The 20,603-nt window shown below is 35.4% G+C and overlaps 1 long non-coding RNA gene across 1 annotated transcript; it reads left to right on the top strand.

Moving 5' to 3' along the window:
* The first annotated feature begins 13,467 nt into the window (after nucleotides 1-13,467).
* On the top strand, nucleotides 13,468-19,577 carry LOC143673039 (uncharacterized). Its single transcript, XR_013170151.1, has 3 exons — nucleotides 13,468-13,600; nucleotides 16,378-16,423; nucleotides 18,871-19,577. It is a non-coding gene; the product is annotated as an uncharacterized LOC143673039 (long non-coding RNA).
* Nucleotides 19,578-20,603: the final 1,026 nt, after the last annotated feature.

Genomic DNA, 20,603 nt, shown 5'->3' with positions numbered 1-20,603 from the left:
AGGCTGGTCCCTCTCAGTTTCAGGATTTATCTTATTTAGGAACCCTCCAGAAATTTCATGTTCCAGGAAGGCAAACCTAGTTCATGAAACCTTTATAGGGTCTCAGTTCAAGCCCCAGGTGTTCTTAAGCATCAACAGGAGTGGTGTTAATTGGGATTTAGCAAACTATGGCAATTAGCACTATCTAATTGAATCTTGCATAAGAGTAGCCTCCAGAATAGCCTCTTGACTCCATTTGATCTCTCTTGGTCACTGATGCATTATTTTATCTCATTCTTTCCCCCCTTTTGGTCAGAAAGGCACTGTTGATCCCATGGTGCCAGGACCAGACTTATCTCTGGGAGTCCCTCCCCATGTTGTCAGGGAGACTTCATCCCTGAATGTTTTGTACTACATATGGGGGAGAGCATTGGGGGAGGGCAACAATTTTCCTTGCAGAATTGGGTTGAGTGAGAGAGAGAGGCCACATCTGAGTAACAAAGAGTCTTCCTTGAAGCAACTCTTAGGCCTTGTTATGGGTAGTCTTAGCTTCTCTCCTACAGAGGTAAGTTTCATAAGGGCAAGCCTCAAAATCTGTGACTTGGCCTATTTTCTTGGAAGTCCCCAATGGTTGAGAGATTACCCAGGATTTCCCAGATGGGAAAGTTTAATAATTCCATATATACATATATATTTTCTCTTCAGACCCTCAAGAGATTCTACCTGTACTTTAAAGATTTTACTCCACCATAGTCTGAGATGTTTCCTGGTATTATATTAAACTATACAGAATTATAAAGCCTCATTACTGTTCTGGACTCCAGGAGTTTGGGTTGTTTAAATGAGCCATCCAGAGAGGTTAATTTATGTTATGTGTTACAGAAAATTTAGTCCAGACATAATAAACCTCTCTGCCTTTGGTCTCATACAGTAGCTGAAGGTCTAGAGTACATACATTATCATTTCTTACCCTGTATTCTAATTTACCTTAGACCCAGCCAGATTGACTTCATTTTAAACTCTAATGAAGTGTGATCTCTTTTACAGTTACTTTAACTGTTATTATATATAACTATGCTAAATTTCAGAAATGCAGCACTCCATTTCCCTCAAAGTTCCAGGGATATACCAATGATGCACATATAGCTCAGTGTCTCAGAATCTGGAAATATATTTACAACTTAAGACTAAATACTCCTGCTATAAGGGACAATCTAGGCTGCAATTTTCTTATAAGTATTTTCTGAGGGAACCTTAGCACATTTTTTCTTTTGTTTCTATCTTATCTTGCACAGTACATTGTCCCCAAGGTTTATTCATTTTGTTGTGTGCCTTTTGACATCCTTCCTTTTTGTAGCTGCACTATATTCCATCATATAATTTTACCACCATCCACAATTGTGCTTCTCAGTCAATATAGCCTTTGACTCCTTCCATCTATTGGGTATTATGGATAATGTCCAAAATTAACAAACCATGTCTTAACTGTATCACTTGGTTTTGCAATCAGCAGCAACTCTCAACTTTAGATAATTTTCATTGGTTTGTAATGACAAAGAACCAGCTATCAAACTAACTATCAAATCAAAACTGCTCCTTTTATCACTTGTCCTTCCCCACCCCAATCAGTTGCCCTGGTAGTACTGTGATACTGTTGATGTTTTCCTGTTAACTTTTGGCCATAGCATGCATTTTTAGTTTTCCTTCTATATCCCTCTACTATTGACTCTTCCACTACTGAACGTTGAAATAGTTCATATGAGAACTTATTTACAGTTGTAGATTAAATCATTGGAATACATGGCACTATGCATCCCTTTTCAATCATATTCACCTTTGATATGGCAATATTACTTATAAACCCATTAATTAGTTCCCATCACTTCTATTTGTTCCCTTGCATTTAGATTCAACCTCTTTGGGTAGCCCTTCCTCCATCTCTAGCTTTTGTATAGCTGTAGGTCTGCTGTATTCTATAAAGTAACCTCTGAGATGACCTTTTCCAGATTCATAATAGCAAAATCATGCAGTATCTCTCCCTTTGCATCTGACTTATTTCATTCATAATTCTGTCCTCAAGGTTCATTGACGTCATATGTTTAAGGACCTCATTTTGTCTTATTGCTGCTAATATACCTTCATATTTGTATACATATTTTGTTTATCTGCTCATCTGTTGATGGGCACTTGGATTGTTTCCATCTTTTGGCAATTATGAACATTGCTGCTATGAACATTGGTGTGCAAGTGCCTGTTCTTGCCACTGCCCTCATCTCATTTGGGTATAGACTTAGTATTGGTATTGCTGGGCCATAGAACAACTCAGTATTTTGTTTTCTGAGAAATTGCCAAACCATCTTCCCAGAGGATACACATTTATGCATTCCCTCTAACAGTGAATAAATGTTCCAATTTCTCCACATCATCTCCAACATTTGTAGTTTCCTGTTTGTTTAGTAGCAGCCATTCTTATAGGTGCAAGGTGATATCTCATTGTCATTTTAATTTGCATTTCCCTTATAGCTAATGAAGATGAACATCTCTTCATGTGTTTTTTTGCCATCTGCATTTGTTCTTCAGAAAAACATCTGTTTATATCCTCTGCCCATTTTATAATTATGTTGTTTGTTGTTTTGTTGTTGAGCTGTACAATTTCTTTATGAACACAGGATATCAAGCTTTTATCTGACATATGATTTCCAAATATTTTCTCTGAGTTTGTTCCCTCTTCACCTCTATGACAAAGCCCTTTGTGGCACAGAGACTCTTGTTCTTAAGGAGGTCCCATTTATCTATTTATTCTTTCACTTGTGCTTTGGGTATAAAGTTTAAGAAACTACTTCCTATTACTAGATCTTGAAGATGTTTCCCTGCATTTTCTTCTAGAAGTTTTGCATTTAGGTCTTTAATCCATTTTGAATTAATTTTTGTATAGGGTGTAAAGTAGGGGTCCTTTTTCATTCTTTTGGTTATTGCTTTTTAATTATCCCATACCCGTTTATTGAAAAGTCTCCTCTGTCACAGGTCAGTAGATTTGTGGACCTTATCAAAAATCAGTTGTCCATAGATTTAGTGGACTATCTCTGTAACTCTTGATCCAATTCCACTGGTCAATACTTCTACCTTTGTGCCAGTATCATGTTGTTTTGATCACTGTAGCTTTATGGTAAGCATTTAAGTCAGGAAATGATAGTTCTCCCACTTCACTATTCTTTTTTAGTATGTCTTTAGCTATTCTGGGTCTCTTTCCCTTCCAAATAAATTTGATAACCAGTTTTTCCAAGTCTTTTCCAAGTAGATTCTTGGGATTTTGATTGGTATTGCATTGAATCTGTAAATCTGTTAGATAGAGTTGATATCTTAATGACGTTTATCCTTCTGGTCTATGAGTATGGGATGACATTTCCATCTATTTAGGAAATTTTTTATTTCTTTTAACTTTTTTTGTAATTTTTATGTTTAAATCCTTAACATCCCTGGTTAGGCTTATTCCTAGATACTTGATTATTTGGTTGTTATTTTGAATGGAATTTTTTCCTTAATTGTCTCCTCAGATAGGTTATTTCTTGTGTAGAGAAACATTACTGATTTTTGTACATTAATTTTGTATCCTGACATTTTGCTGATTTTGTTTATTAGCTCAAGTAGCTTTGATGTAGATTTTTCAGGGGTTCCTAATATAGGATCATGTCATCTGTAAATAATGAATGTTTTACTCCTTCCTTCCCTATTTGGATGGCTTTTATTTCTTTCTCCTATCTTATCACTCCATTATCAGTAAAGGATACTGGATTTTGTCAAATGCTTTTTCAGCATCAGTTGATGCGATTGTGTGATTTTTTTCCCTTTTGATTTGTTAATGTGTTGTATTATGTTGATTGAGTTTTTTTATGTTGAACCACCCTTGCATTCCTGGTATTAACCCTACTTGGTCATGGTGTATATTTCTTGTAATGTGATTCATATTGCTTGTATTTTGTTAAGAATTTTTGCATCTATATTCGTTAAGGAGATTGGTCTGTAGTTTTTCTTTCTTGTAGCATCTTTATCCAGGTTTGGTATTACAGTGATGTTAGCTTCATAAAATGTGTTAGGTAGCATTTCTTTTTCCTCAATTTTTTGGAAGAGTTTGAGCAGGATTGGCTTTGTTCTTTTTGGAATGTTTGATGAAATTCCCCTGTGAAGCTGTCTGGTCCTGGGCTTTTTCTTGTGGGTAGATTTTTGATGACTAATTGAATCTCTTTACTTGAAATTGGTTTACTGAGCTCTTCTTTTTTTTTCAAGTCACTATAGGTAGTTCATGTGTTTCTAGGAATTTGTCTATTTCATCTAGTTTGTTGGAATATAGTTGTTCATATGTTATGATTTTTTAAAATTTCTTCAGGATCCATGGTGATGACCCCCTTTTCATTTCTGATTTTATTAATTTGCATCCTCTCTCTTTTTTTCTTTGTTAGTCTTGATAGGAGTCCATCAATTTTATCAATTTTATCAAAAAGCCAACTTTTGGTTTTGTGGATTATTTCCATTGTTTTGTTTTTTCCAGTTTGTTTATTTCTGCTTTAATCTTTGTTGTTTGTCTTCTTTTATTTGCTTTTGGGGTTGTTTGCTGTTCTTTCTCTAAATTCTCCAGGTGAGCAGTTAAGTCCTCAGGTTTTCCTGTTTTTTTGCTTTTTAATATAGACATTTAGTGCAATAAATTTCCCTCTCTGCACTGCCTTTGCTGCTTCCCATGAGTTTTGATGTGTTGTATTCTCATAATCATTTGTTTCCTGATATTTATAGATTTCTCTATCAATTTCTTCCTTAACCCAATGATTATTTAAGGGTGTGTGGTTTAATCTCCATATATTTGTGAAAGCTCTGGTTCTTTGGTGATTATTAATTTTCAGTTTCATTCTGTTGTGGTCAGAGGAAATGCTTTGGATAATTACAATCTTATTACATGTATAAAAACCAAGTTTGTGTCTCAGCATATGATCTATCCTGGAGATTGTTCCATGTGCACTAGAGAAGAATGTATACCCTGCTGTTTTGGGATATAATGATCTATGTATGTCTACTAGGTCTAATTCATATATCTCATTGTTTAGTTTCTCTATTTCCTTGTTGATCCTCTGTCTGGTTGTTCTATTTGTAGTGAAGAGTAGTGGAGTCAATTCTTCCACTATTACCATTGAAACATCTATAACTCCCTACAGTTTTGCTATGTTGCCTCATGTACTTTGGAACTCCTTGATTGGAAACATAAACATTTATGATTGTTATTTCCTTTTGGTGAACTGTCCTTTTTTATTTTTAATATCTGGTGTCCTTCTTTGTCTCTCATGACATCTTTACATTTGAAGTCTATTTTATCTGATATTAGCACAGCTATTCCTGCTTTGTTTTTGGTTACAGCTTGCATAGAAGATATTTTTTCATCCTTTCCCGTCAACCAATTATGTCCTTGAATGTAAGATGTGACTCTTATAAACAGCATATAGATGGATTATATTTTTAATCCATTCTACCAGTCAGTATCTTTTAATTGTTGAGTTTAGTCTGTCATCAAAATAATTGCTGTGAAAGCATTCTTGAATCTGTCATCTTATTCTTTAGTTTTTATCTGTCAGATCTATATATTCTTTTCCTTCTATTTTTATCCTTCAAGTTACCATTACTGATATTCTTCAGTTCTGTACCCTCCTCCAGACCTTCCTCTCCTGTCTTTTTTTTTTCAGCTGATAGGACTCCCTTTAGTATTTCTTGTAGGGTAGGTCTCTTGTTGACTAGTTCTCGCAAACATTGTCTTTGAAGATTTTAATCACTCCCTCAATTTTGAAGGATAACTTGGCTGGATAAAGAATTCTTGGTTGAAAGCCTTTCTCATACAGGATCTTAAATATATCAAACCACTGCCTTCTTACCTCTGTGAAGCCTGTTGAGTAGTCTGAAATCAGTCTTATGCATTTTCTTTTGTATGTAGTAGGTCACTTCTCGTGCTGCTTTCAGGACTTTCTGTTTCTCTTCAACATTTGACAGTTTGATTAATCTATGTTTTGAGGTAGACCCATTCAGATTTATTCTATTTAGAATTTGTTGGACCTCTATGATTTGTATATTTATGTCTTTTGTAAGGTTTGGGAAGTTTCCCCTGATTATATCTTCAACTATCTTTCCCAGCCCTTTACTCTTCTCTTCTCTTTCTGGAACATGAGTGACTCTTATATTTGTGTGCCTTTTGTTGTCTTTTATTTCCTAAGATCCAGCTCCATTTTTTCTATCTTTCTTGCCATTTGATCTTTTGTTCACTTGCCATTTGTTCTTTTGTGCACTCTAGTTCAATTGTTCTGTCCTCTAGCTCACTTATTCTTCCTTCTGCTTTTTCAAATATGCTATTGTGTGTCTCTAGTATATTTCTATCTTGGTCTACTGTATCTTTCATTTCTGTGATATCTGCCACTTTTCTATTTAATCTTTTGAATTCTTTTTTATGCTCTCTATTATATTCCTGATATCCTTTATTTCTTTTTAAATACCCCTGAGTAGTTGTTTCATATTCTGTGTCCTCTCTGGACTTTTGATTTGATTGTTTGGTTAGGCCATTTTTGTTTGGGTCTTCACATGCTTTGTGGTTTTGTGTTGTGTTTGGGGCATATGATTATCTTAATAAGGTTAATTTGCAGGTTGATTTCCTTCACTCATCTAAAGTTTTGTATTTACTAGGTTTGGGATTGAAGGTTTCCTTTTGCACTTTGTTTGTCACTTATTCCCCACCAAACCAAGACCCAGATCTAATGTAGGAGATACAGTTCAACATGAGAAGCTAGTAAAAGCTAGTCTGAGAGTGATGCTCTGATGAATCCCAGAGTGATTTGATCACTGAGTGGAAAAGTATTTGCAAAGTCCCCTTCAGGGAATGGTGAGAATGGGGGAAAATTCAACCTAACCAAGTTGAATTATTGATAGTCTCACAAGTAGTGTGGACAACCAAAGCTAAAGGCTGAGCCCAGTCTTGGGGTTTGTTCATGTGAAACTTAACCCCACCAAGGATAGGTCAAGTCCACTTAAAATTTAGGCCTAAGAGTCACCCCCAAGAAAGCCTCTTCTGTTGCTCAGATATGACCTCTTTCTCCAGTCAACACAACAATCAAACTCACCTCCCTCCCCCTGTCTATGTGGGACATGACTCCCAGGAGTGTGGACCTTCCTGGCAACATGGGACCGAAATCTTAGAATGAGCATCAAGGGATTGAGAAAAAACCTAGAATGAGCTGAGACTCAGCATCAAGGGATTGAGAAAGCCTTCTCAATCAAAAGGGGGAAGAGTGAAATGAAACAGTGTCAATTGCTGAGAGACTCCAAACAGAGTTGAGAGGTTATCCTGGAGGTTATTCTTATGCATTAAGTAGATATCACCTTGTTATTCAAGATATAATGGAGAGGCTGGAGGAAACTGCCTGAAAATGTAGAGCTGTGTTCCAGTAGCCATGTTTCTTGAGGATGAATGTATAATAATATAGTTTTCACCATGTGACGTGTGATTGTGAAAACCTGGAGTCTGATGCTCCTTTTATCTACCTTGTCAACAGATGAGTAGAACATGTGGAATAAAAATAAATAATAGGGGGAACAAATGCTAAAATAAATTTAGTTTGAAATGCTAGTGATAAATGAAAGAGAAGGGTAAGGGGTATGGTATATATAATTTTTTATTTTCTTCTGTTTTCATTTTATTTCTTTTTCTGTTGTTTTTTTATTTCTTTTTCTGAATTGTTGTAAATGTTCTAAGAAATGATCATGATGATGAATATGCAACTATGTGATGATATTTTGAATTACTGATTATATATGTAAAATGGAATGATCATATGTTAGGAGGGCTTGTGTTTCTTTGTTGTCATTTTTTTAATTTAAAAATTAAAAAAAAGCTTGTCTGAGGTGTATGGGTACTTCAGTGGTAAAATGGTTGCCCAGAGACCCAAGCTCAATTTCCAACCCATGCACCCAAGAGAGATGAAAATAAAACAAAATATGAATATAGTAAAAATATGAAACAAAAATAACAACAAAACACATCTCAACAGTTGTAGGCCCCAAAGTCAGAAGAAGACACCCCAAGATGTATTGGGAATGACCTCAGGCTGGTGCCCACCAAGGGAAAGAAAATTTAAGAAAAAAATAAAAAATGGAATAATAAAAACGTATATATATGAAATAAAAAGTAATAATCAACAAAATGTAAATATATAAAATAAAGATAAACAAAGTAACAATTCTTCTGACAGAAATATTTATATAGTAAAAAAATTTATTTTAAAAAAGCAAGGGAAAAAGAAAAAATAATGCCTGGAAAAAAATAAGAACCCAAGCAATAAGAGTTAGCCTGCTTGCACTCACCACTTCTCAGCAGCAGGTGGTGTACCTAAGCTTCTCCTCCTCAGGCTTGCCCCTCCCAGACTACAGCGGCTGCTGGAAGATGGGCATTCATGGAAGGGGCTGCTCCTGGACCGCAGTGGTGGGACAGCTGGCCCTGGCCCATGGGGTGGGGAGCTGATCAGTGCTCAAGGTATCAGCCAACTTGCAGCACCCAGCACCTGGTGGGTCTGCCAGACATTGCACCTGTGGGACCAGCTGTTACCGGCACTCAGTCAGGTAATTGCTCCCAGTGCCCAGCAGTCCGGCCTACTACAGTGGATAATCAAATCTGCTTCTGGACTCCCTGTGGATGCTGTCAGCTGCTGAGTTGCTCAGGGAGTTTTCCTCAGTCATCAGCTGGAGCAGGCTGGAGCAGGGGGATGACCAGTTCCCTTTGATTCACACTTCCCCTCACGCTGCATCCTACCGTGGTGGGGATCACGGTTGATCGACCCACCCCACTCTCCCCGTCCTAATCCCCCCATTTCTCACCTCCCCCAAACCCCCTTGAGGCTTTTTTGTTTACTCACAACCCGGGACCACAGTCCTGTGTATTCTCTTCCCATCCTCTATCTTGGCCAACAGAGCAGGACTGAACTTAATCCATTCTGCTCTGTCATCTTCCTGGAAGTCTTGTTGTCCACTCTCCTTTTTATCTCCCACTCCTAAAAGTATTTAGGCCACTTTAAATTTTCATACTTTATTATTTTAATCTCTGCTCTAAAGAAAGTTGAAATTTTAAGTTTGTGATTGCAGTCTTCCATATTTAAATGTATTATGTTGATATTTTTAGTATTGTACCATAATAATTTACTATTTATACTAACATTTCTTCTTTAATACTAATTTGTGATACTGTTTACTTGCTTCTTTATGCTTTTGTATTTCTATGTTAATGTCACTGGCCACTGATAACCTGACTTCTTTTATCTCCCAGGAAAATGGTGTATATACAATAGCAAAATTAATTTTACCAAGCAAGCAGAAAAATGCAGCAAAAACACATCTGTTACAGGTAATAAAATATTCATTGTTCTTCTTCATCAAGTTACTGAAATCTGAGGAAATTCTGATAATATAACTGATGATTTGAAGAATTTTCAGTTTAATGCTGTTCTCTATTGACTGTGGGATAAAAATATCTGCTGAGGGCGGTTCAGCTGACATGGAAATACATGGAAACAATATAAAAGGCTTAACTTCCTTTATTTATGTGTAGGGATTTAGGTGATTTTATTTATTTATTTTGTTTATAAATCATTTCTATTTTTTTAAACATAAGTTTCTGTGTATCAGAAAAATGTTGAAGAAAATAATAAGCTGTCTTTAAGCATGAACCACAGCCACTAACATTTCTTTAACAAGCAGGCCTGTAAAATGAATCTTGACAGATGAGAATGGCTTGCCATGTGGATAAAGGAGTATGGGTGGAATATCAGTGACATCTGCTACAGGGCAGGGAAAGGTCATTCCCTGCAGAGGGAACAACATCAGGAAAGTATGGAAGCCCAAGAATGTAGAGCTTTTTAGGAAAAGCTGGGCTGGGGTATGTGGCTGAGGGAAGGAGTGCCCCCTAGCAAGGAAAACTCAAAGGAAAGATTGTGACACATCATGCAGGGTCCTACAGGTTTTTCTGAGGAGAGCATATCAGAGACCCAGTGCTCCCAATGAGGCAGGAAGGACAAAAATTAAATTTAAGGTATGCCTTGGCAGTACTGCATTTCACCTTTTTTGTGGGAGTCATTTGGAAAAGAGAATAATCTAATCAGATCACCTGTAATCTGATTTAGGCACTATCACTTGGAATAATGATTAAAACTTGCAGAAACTTTTTTCTTTAATATTTTTATTGCAAAATCTCCACACACATATGGTCCAATCATATTATGAAATCAGTGGCTCACAACGTCATCACATAGTTGTGTATTCTTCACCATGATCATTTTTAGCATTATTCCAAAAAAAGAAATAGAAAGAAAAAAAAGAAAACCTTATGCATCCTATACTGCTTACCCCTCCTTCTCATTGACCAACAGTATTTTAATCTACCCATTTTTTACTCTTTATTCCCTCTATTATTTGTTTATTTTTTATCCTTATTTATTTATTTATTTATTTAATTTTTTACTCATCTCTCCATACCCTTGCAGAAAATTTTGGTGTCATCTTGTGTGCTGGCAGGCAGAGTTTTTTTTTGAGAGCTACCAATGTGAACATACAGGGTGTGTCTTGGTTTCTTTAGTACACCACCAATGCATGACACTGTGCTGAAACAGATGAAGTCAAATTCAGCCTACAGTTACATTTTTTAAGGTAGTAGAGTGTTTATAAATTCAAATTAGGATAGATTTTGAAGTGCATGTACACTCTCCCTTTCTCATGTTTTCTCACCAGACTCCTTCACATAATTTTGTTTTCTGTGTAACCTTTCTGGGCAATTTTATTTGTGATCCTTATGTACTCAGATCATTAATTTTATGAAATAATCCTGGATTCAAATTCATCTGAATGAACCCAGTCATTCCATTGGCAATTCTTTGTACAACTACAGGCTCTAGCTCTCTTTTTACCTTGGCACTGTAAAATAATGTTTATTTTTCTTAGTTATAGTATCACAGGACCCTTTCTGAGTGTTCTAGGGAGTTATTGTAGGTTGTTATATTTGGGGAATGCTTAAAACTCTTTACTCAAGAGACCAATTTATCAAGTTTGAGTCCAGTGTGCCTGTGGCTATTTTTAAATGTCACCATTTTTAGTGTTTATTTTCTCACAGAAACCATATAAATTTGAGGCATGCAGAGCAGGCTAGAAACCATTGAGCTTCTGGAAATCTCTGGGCATTTGTTTTTCTCAGAACAGGAATTTTGTTTCTTGTCTCTGTTCTCATTTTGTGCATTCTAGAAAGGAATTAATTTAAGTACTGAGTGAAACAAGGCCAAGGTCCCTAGTGTTTTGCAACATAAACACTTTTTAAATATAAGAACTACTGCAGATACTGATGGTTTGGTTTTCAGTTTTAATCTTTAGTGCCAACATTTTCCAGCCACTTGCCAAAAGGCCTCTTAATATTTATTTCATAATAATTCTACCCTGAGATTGTTTTAATTTGTTGAGTTCTACCATGTAAGAATCAGGTACCTTTTTTTGCTTTCTAGTGTTATTCTTTCAGAGCTTTGAGGTTTCTCTTCAGTATGGAAAGAAACGAGAACTCTTTAAAAGGTACAGACTTAGGGAAATTTAAGTGACTGTAAACCATTAGATTCAACTATATTCACATGTCTGATTTAGATGCAAACAGTAAAAGAAGAATGTTGCAAAATGCAAAATATGTGCCTTCAGATTTCAAAGAGTCTACAGTTATGACTGAGCTAACTTAATGTATCTTACAACTGAAAATGGTGAGGAAAGGGCAGAAATCACTATATCAGTATAACGCCTCTTAATTACATGTGTCTGGCACGGAATTTAGTTTTTTTCTTTTTTTTAACATTAGTATTTTAAATGGATGGTATCAAAATATGTGCCTATTTTTGTCCATCCAGAAAATTCAAAGTTGTTCTAATTATTTCCCTTTAATCAACAGAAAAAATAATACTTTTCTTGGATATCTTTTAATAGGGTAGGAGCTCACTTGAAGAGGACAAGGCTGGATGTTTGTGGGCCAGGAAGCCATGCTGGTGGGTGTGATGGAAAAAAAATCACCATTTTGGAGGCAAACACTAGTTACCTCTGTGTGTTAGTCTGCATGCTCTTTAACAGTGTGGGTTAGCCAAAATCATAGGCCCAATTTCTTACTAGAATTTTATTGGTAAAGCAGACTCAAAATAAAGCCTTGAGTTAATACAGCATCTTTTGTTCAGGAGCATTTTTTTGTTATTGCTTCATTTCTATACAATGCTTGAATTAGGGGAAGAAAAATGAAGTAAAATTGTTCATTATAACCTTTCATTTCAGGGCCCTAAACCATCCATTTTAGTGGACTTAAACCATTTTAATAAGCCCTTGAAACCATTGCCTTGGAAATGAAGCATAAATCTCCCCATGAGTTTTCCTTATCCCTCTAAAACTGTAATTATAGTGTATTTTTGTCAGATAGGTTGGTATTATTGCCCCCATTTTGTTGACAACCTAACAAAGTCATGTTTGTTTCATAGAATTAATCTGTCACTGATCTAGATCCAAAGAGGGAGTAACAGCCATCAGTTTCCAATTCCTACTTTTAATGTATGGTGTATGTATTTTTTGTGTAGACTTTTCCCCACCGACCTGTTTGAGATCTTCATTGATATAGGACATTGTGTTTGAAATATCAGTGCTTACGAAGACCTGGTGTCAAAGCTAAATTTATTAGTGGTAAGGTCCATTTTAAGTATTTTGGCAGGCTGACATGTCCTGGATGGAATTTATGTGGCAACCCATATCCTTTGTATGTTTTGTTTAGGAGGATGAACTGAAGCAAATCTCTGAAAATACTGAAAGCATTAATCAAAATGATCCTCCTTCAAAATATATAGACAACTATGTGATTTTGGACCATCTTGGAATTGGAGCTTTTGGCTGTGTGTACAAGATGACTTTCCTCTTCAGGAGACAATTCCTAAACAAACTGGACATTGCACTTTCACAACCCCACTCAACTGGATTGAGCCCTACTCATTGAAAATAATGAGCAAACAGATATAAAAGTTTGAATGATTATTTTGTCCATCAGCTAGCTATGCTGATAATGTCTTAGCTCTCAGTTCTAGAAATTGGCTACTGACCTTTTGAAGACAAAAGTTTTCATTAACTTCTCACTAAAGATGGTAAGAATGGCTTATCTCAATGCATGCCGCATTCTCTAAATTTATACCAGGGTTTCTGTATTTGCCTAATAAAATCCTTTTAAATATGGCAGACTGATCCAGGAGACTCCAACCTTTTGAGCTAAGCTTAGTATAAATATATCTACAATTTAAAGTTCTGTTACTTCTTTAGAAGATTTGCTTAATCATGTGACAATTCATCTCTTTCTTCCCCTTTCTATCCTTGCTCCATTCTTATTTTTCCTCCTTTTTTTTCTTCTGTATCTTCCTTATCCTAGGTTAGAAAACAAAGTGGTCAAAATCTTTTAGCAATGAAAGAAGTCAATCTACATAATCCAGCATTTGGGAAGGATAAAAAAGATTGAGACAGCAGTGTAAAGAATATTGTCTCTGAATTAATGATAATTAAAGAGCAGGTAAATGTTTTTTTATTTATGATGTTTTCCTTAAATAAATGTCATCAAAAAAAAGTAGAGCTTTTTGTGCTGCCTTTGTCCATGCTTTTTTGGTTACTGGATCCTTTTTAAACAAGGCATTGAAGTGATTCTTTTTTAGCCAGCTTTTCTCCTAAGGTTTGATGATCATAAAAATGCATTCTGGAGTTTATATCAGGGCCATGGGTACAAAGTGACTGGATTTTCAGCACAAAGGGTCATATATGAGATATCTTTCTCTTTTCATTGACAGCATATCGATTCTCATTACATTGTAGAACATGCATAAGAATATGACTAGGAGTTCCTTAACTTCTGTCAAGTGGAACTAAGCTGTTAACTCAAATATGGCTCATTATGGATTTTCAAGATGGGTTATTATCTATTGGTTGAGTGAAGAGGCATGAGCAGAATATTCTGCCATAATGCCATGACTCAATTACTATTATTATGGATGTTTGTTTGGGGAGAAAGAATAAATGGGTCAGAGGAGAAATGGGCCTTCTTTTTTTTTTAAAGGGCAGGCACTGGGAATTGAACCTGGGTCCCTGGCATGGCAGGCAAAAACTCTGCCTGCTGAGCCACTGTCACCTGCCCCAATCGTGGCCTGCCCAAGACGTTTTTTTATGATCCAAGAACACATTGATTTCTTTTTTAGCCTTTTTTATCTTTCCATTTGTTACAAATACTGTTCATTTATAAGTCCTGTGGAGAGCTATCAGCTTCATGGCTCTTTATTCTCTGCTAGTCGAATTTGCACAGCACTTGTGCTGGAAGAAAAGAATACCTTAAATATGATGCTCTCTATTCATTTAAATCTGCAGTTCTACTCCAATTAAAAATTTTTCTACTCCTATGTTAGAACATTAACATTAATAACTTATTTTATGGTTAACCTTTATGTATTAATAGATTATATTTAAAAATAAGTTATTATTTTCTCATATTTAGGATAACTTAGCCTTCAACAGTGAACTGTTTTATTATAGCACAAGGGCAAAATGTGGCTTTTGACTTAAGCTGAATGAGTATCTTCATTTGGACCAAAATCTGACCAATGAGCTAGGTCCAAAATATGGCTCTGATTTCCTACCTGGTCCCATATTGTTTAAAATATACTAGGCACTTGCTAGTTGATGAAGTAGGCTGTTTGTTTTAGCACATTTCATAAGGAAAGTGTATTAGGGTGGGGCCATGTATAAGTGGCATGTACTTGGACTTTGAGGTAACTCACAATTGAACATCTGCTGCCTCAGTAAAGGATTGAACCAAAGGAAAGGATAATGATATTGGACAAGGTAATGGCAGAGACAAGCACCAGGAATGGGATAAGAATGAGAGCTTATTTGTTAAATTTGAGAGTATGCTGCTGTAACAGAGGCTTCAAAAGATAGTGGCTTAGGGGTGTGAGGATAAATCAGTGGTAGAATTCTCACTTGCCATGAGGGAGACCCAGGTTCAATTTCCAGCCCATGCACTTCCCCCAAAAATAAACAAACCAAGAAACCAACAAAAGCAAGCAAAAATTCAACAAATGGTGCTGCAATAATGGAATACTCATATGGAAAAAGAATGAAATGTGACCCCTGCCATACAACCTACAAGCTAAGGAAGCAAGCATACAGCTTAAGGAAGAGGGATCACAGTATACTAGGATAAGGAAAATGGAAGTTGTCTCTCTCATGTAACAGTCCCAAAGTGAGTAGACCATTTAGGTAGACTTTGCTTCACACACCCATTCAGAGATGCAGGTTCTTTTTCTCTTCTTCCTCTGCCATCTTCTAAAGCAATTATCTTCACTGCACAACTGAAATTCCCAGAAGCACATTCACATCCAAGGTGGGGGAAGAGGAAGAGCATCTAATACTTAGGACTTAGACACAGGACTACATTTGGCTTCCACTCACATTCTGTTGGTGAGAACTGAGTGATAGGCCCACTCCTGGCTATAAGAGAGGCTGGTAAATGTAATCTTTAGCAGGGAAGACTTGTCCAGCTTCAGCTCCATTGTGGTAGAGCAGTGGGAGAGTAGGTTTTGGTAAACAGCTAGAAGTGTCCCCCACAAAAGGTCACCAGGAAATAAAAATAAGAGGGATAAGCCATTTATAGGTGTAATGGTAATTGTCTGAAATAAAATAAATTTAAATTTTCCTAGAAAATCAAACTAGAAATAACTGTAAAAATTTTAATGCTCTTGTAGAATATGACGATTTCTTTAAAAAAAGTAGAATTTTCTAACCACATCCTTCAAGTAAACTATTATTATGATTTAAACTGAGTTAATTCAGATTATTTCAGTTTCATACTAACAATTTTGGAGAACCCAGGAAGTTTGGGTAAATAGACACAAATCGGTGTATATGAATATATAGGTGTATGGGGGGATTAAAAACAAAGAATATATGAAATCAATGTAAATTACTTTATTTTAGTTTTCTTCTCTATACAATCTGTGGCATTAGAATATAGAGTGTTAAATAAATTCTAAGGTTCTTTCTAGTTCTACAGTTCTCTGTTTCAGTTAAATTAGGTGATGAAACAGTTTTCAATTCTGTTTGATAAGGCTATTTAGGAGATTGCTATTTTCACAACGCTTTTATAAGTAAGAAAAAATTCTGAAAAATCTCAATTAGGTAGTATCTTGAAATTCTGTTTTACAAGCTTTTTTTTCAAATATGAAGTCCTACTAAATAAATAGTCTGTTAAATAATGTTTTGGTATTTTTAAATAGTGTAATGTTTATTTCTTTTTTCTTGTAGCTTTATCATCCCAATGTTGTATGCTACTACAAAACATTTCTGGAAAGTAAGTGAATTTTCATTGATATTTCCTATTTAGGAGAAGTATCTTAGTTACTCAATATGTTTTTATATTAGAGTGTTACTAAAAAGCTTAATCAACTATTTTAACTTCTTTAAAAAATATTTGGATTATCTTATGCCTCATTTCTTTGAACAGTGAAACAATGATTTAATCAATGGCCTGCAAATAGTCACAAAATACTGAGATCCCCATATGAAAGACACTAAATGAATAAAAACCAAAATAGTTATTAAAGTTATTTTTATTAAAAATAAGAATCAAGAGAAAACAAAACTAAAGGAAGGTGGTTTCTTTTTTTTAAAAAAGTTATTCTGTTGAATCAGATTACGTTTTCCATGCCCCAAATAAATTGGATGAGATTTATTTTAACTGAAGTTCATATAAATGCCACAAGATGGCGCCGGTGTCTTGAATGATTCTTCAGGCAGGTAAGGCAGGCTCTTTCTCAGCAGGGACTGAGTAAAAAATGCTGAGATAAAGCCAAACTTGATTACTTGTTTAAAACCAACAAATTTCAATAACATACATCTTTATAAACCTTAATGACCTGTGTCACGTATGAAATTTCAAAACAAAATATATTTGATGAATGATTTAAAGAAATATGAAGCAATAATTGGGGCTTCCTCTTTCCTCCTCATAAATGTTATTGCCATTCAAGAAAAACTTTTGTGTTCTTTGGTCTTTGTTAGGTGATTTGATCCATTTTCCTTACCCCAGGGGAGTTGATCAGATTTAATGCTAAAACTCTCCGGGAGTAAATCCTGCCCATTTGGCCGTTTGCTCTTGGTAGTAGAATAATTACCCTTCTCTTAGTGCATATCCCATCAGAAAGAGATCAATATTGCACAACCAACAGAGAATGGCATGGATCAGTGTGCACTGACATAAAAGGCTGTTGAATGAAAAAAGTATAAATTTCTGATCAAGTATAGCATGATTACATTTTTTAAAATATTGTGTGTGTAAATACATATTGTTAAAAGAAAAAATTTTCGTTACTTTAGGATCTCATAGCTTTATTGAGTGATTCATGAATCAGGAGCATCCCATTCAGAAAGTAGAAGGGAGTGCCACTGAGGGAGTGGAAAATGGGAAGCTCATATAAGGCAAAAGCAGAGGCAAGCAAGGAAATATTCTGATTAGCTGATGTTAAATTTCCATTTTACATAGGGGGTCTTACAGAATGGGGAACAGAATGGTTAGTATGATATGTCCAATAGGGTAAACCATCTCTCTTAGACCAAAACTGGCTTATCACCAGGCCTTGCTTATCAGCAGTACTGCAGGGTGTGTTCCATTGTTCCATTTTCTTGGAAAGCCCCGGCAAGTCAATTGTTTTTGTCTTTTGGAAGATCCTTTCTTAGGAAGGGGTTCCTTCTGGCAATGCTCAATGCAGTCTGCCATCGTATTTTAGTTAATAACATGCATATTTTATCTACATCCAAAAAATCAGAGAGAATGCATGTCACATACCATTGTTAATAGTTAGGTATTGGTTTCAAAGGAGGAAGTAAAATCTACTTCTTTGTCTTCTGGCATTTGAGGCAAATAGACAAACACAATCAGTTATGAGATTACCTGTATCCATAAAATTAACCAGGTGAAAGCTGCCTCTGCTCTTGAGGGGCATAACAAGTTTCTATCATGGGGTGGGGTGAGGTCTTCACTTGTCATTGTAGTACTGTTGCATAATTCCAATAAACAATTCTGTACAGTATTCTAGAGACTCCAAAACAATGCAGTTCAAAATGCAATTTATGGACACTTAACATGATATAAGGATAAATTTTTGACTTCTGAGAGGAAAGGTGGGTTAATGTTATTTCGGGAATCTTCCATGACTTGGGATTACTTGCTTATTCTCTTTGCAACCTTCCAACCATTCTACATCCTGGTGTACCGAGAAAATGGTACTTTATTTCCCAGAGTAAATTTTTGCTAAGAGGTTACTCTAGCTAGAAGCAATTGTCCCTGCATTTCAGTTGCCCTAAGGCCCCTTTACTCCATACCCTCCAAGCCTGAGCGGCTCCATAGTGTTGCACACCTTGAATTCCTTATGTGCTGTGTCTCCCTTTGGGAGACTTGGATTATAATTTGTTTTTTCAAGATGTCTGTATTAAATTTGAGTTTCTGTTACCCTTTTGTGTTCTTTTATATAGATGACAGGTTATATATAGTTATGGAGCTTATAGAGGGGGCCCCTCTTGGAAAGCATTTCAGTTCTTTGAAGGAAAAACAACACCATTTTGCTGAAGAGAGACCATGGAAAATATTTATACAAGAGTATGCTTTTAAAAAAATCTTCATTAATTTTTTTTATAAAACAGTAAACTCCCGAGATGATTTGTTAGAGACATGTGTAATAGTCACCATTGCTTATGCATGTATGGGGAAATAAAATTCATTTTTTAATTTTCTGTTTCAAGCTGTGCTTAGCTCTTTGGTATCTACACGAGGAAAAGAGGATTGTTCATAGAGATATGATGCCAAGCAACATTATGTTGGGGAATAAGGACAAAGTAAAGGTAAGTATGAAAATCTTAACATTTTTAACTGAAGAATTTCTGATTATTATTCTTGATGAGCTCTGTTTGATAGAACTTCGTGTCTGGATGGAAGCATTCTTGAGATCTTTACCATTCAATCTGGTAGCCATGTGTCACAGGTGGCTATCAGGCACTTGAAATGTGGCTAAGTGCAACTGAGGAATTGAATTTTTAATTTTATTTAATTTTAATCAATTTAAATAGTAGCCATGTGTGATTAGTGGCTACCATATTAGACTGTAACTAGTATAGTTCTAAATGATTGAATTAAACTTTGCCCATAGGAGAGAGTAAAGTACTCTTAGGATACTTGAGTATTTAAACCCCATATCAATGGGTTCCAGGATTTTCCTTCTGTAGAACACTACCTCATCAATAAAAGCTTTTATAATCACCATGTGAGCACATTGTTTTGAATTGTTTTACCATAGCCTGCTGTGTCTTATGGGTGACAAATGTACATGTCAAGAGGTAAATAAAATCCCTGCCATTTATGTACATCAACAAATTGTTTTTATCACAATATTTTCATCTGTAGCAAGTAAGCCTAAGAGTGTATGAAATGTTCAAATGATTCCCTGCCCTGCCCCCCCACTGTTGTCTAATTATTAATTGTAATTTAAATTTAAGATTAGTTTTTGGCTTAGAGTTATATATACACTCTTACCTATCCTTTACTCATGCACTTTTTTTTATTAATTAAAAAAATTAACTAACACAACAATAGAAATCAATCCATTCTACATATGCAATCAGTAATTCTTAATATCATCACATAGGTGTATGGTCATCATTTCTCAGTACATATGCATCGATTTAGAGAAAGAAATAGCACTACAACAGAAAAAGAAATAAAGTGATAACACAGAGAGAAAACACAAATAAAAATAAAAAGTACAAAAATATATGAGAAAACAAACAAACAAAAAAAAACTATAGATCAGATGCAGCTTCATTCAGCGTTCCAAGATAATTACATTACAATTAGGCAGTATTGTGCTGATCATTTTTTTTTTTAGACGTCATACCGTTCTACATATGCAATCAGTAATTCTTAACATCATCACATAGATGCATGATCATCGTTTCTTAGTACATTTGCATCGGTTTAGAAGAACTAGCATTATAACAGAAAAAGATATAGAATGTTAATATAGAGAAAAAAAATAAAAGTAATAATAATAAGAACAAAACAAACAAAACAAAACAAAACAAAAACCTATAGCTCGGATGCAGCTTCGTTCAGTATTTTAACATGATTACTTTACAATTAGGTATTATTGTACTGTCCATTTTTGAGTTTTTGTATCTAGTCCTATTGCACCATCTGTATTCCATCAGCTCCGATTACCCATTATCTTACCCTGTTTCTAACTCCTGCTGAACTCTGTTACCAATGACATATTCCAAGTTTATTCTCGAGTGTCGATTCACATCATTGGGACCATACAGTATTTGTCTTTTAGCTTTTGGCTAGACTCACTCAGCATAATGTTTTCTAGGTCCATCCATGTTATTACATGCTTCATAAGTTTATCCTGTCTTAACGCTGCATAATATTCCATCGTACGTATATACCACAGTTTGTTTAGCCACTCGTCTGTTGATGGACA

The sequence above is a fragment of the Tamandua tetradactyla genome, assembly GCF_023851605.1.
Source record: "Tamandua tetradactyla isolate mTamTet1 chromosome 25 unlocalized genomic scaffold, mTamTet1.pri SUPER_25_unloc_2, whole genome shotgun sequence".
Taxonomy (NCBI): domain Eukaryota; kingdom Metazoa; phylum Chordata; class Mammalia; order Pilosa; family Myrmecophagidae; genus Tamandua; species Tamandua tetradactyla.
This window is presented reverse-complemented; position numbering and strand designations above follow the sequence as displayed.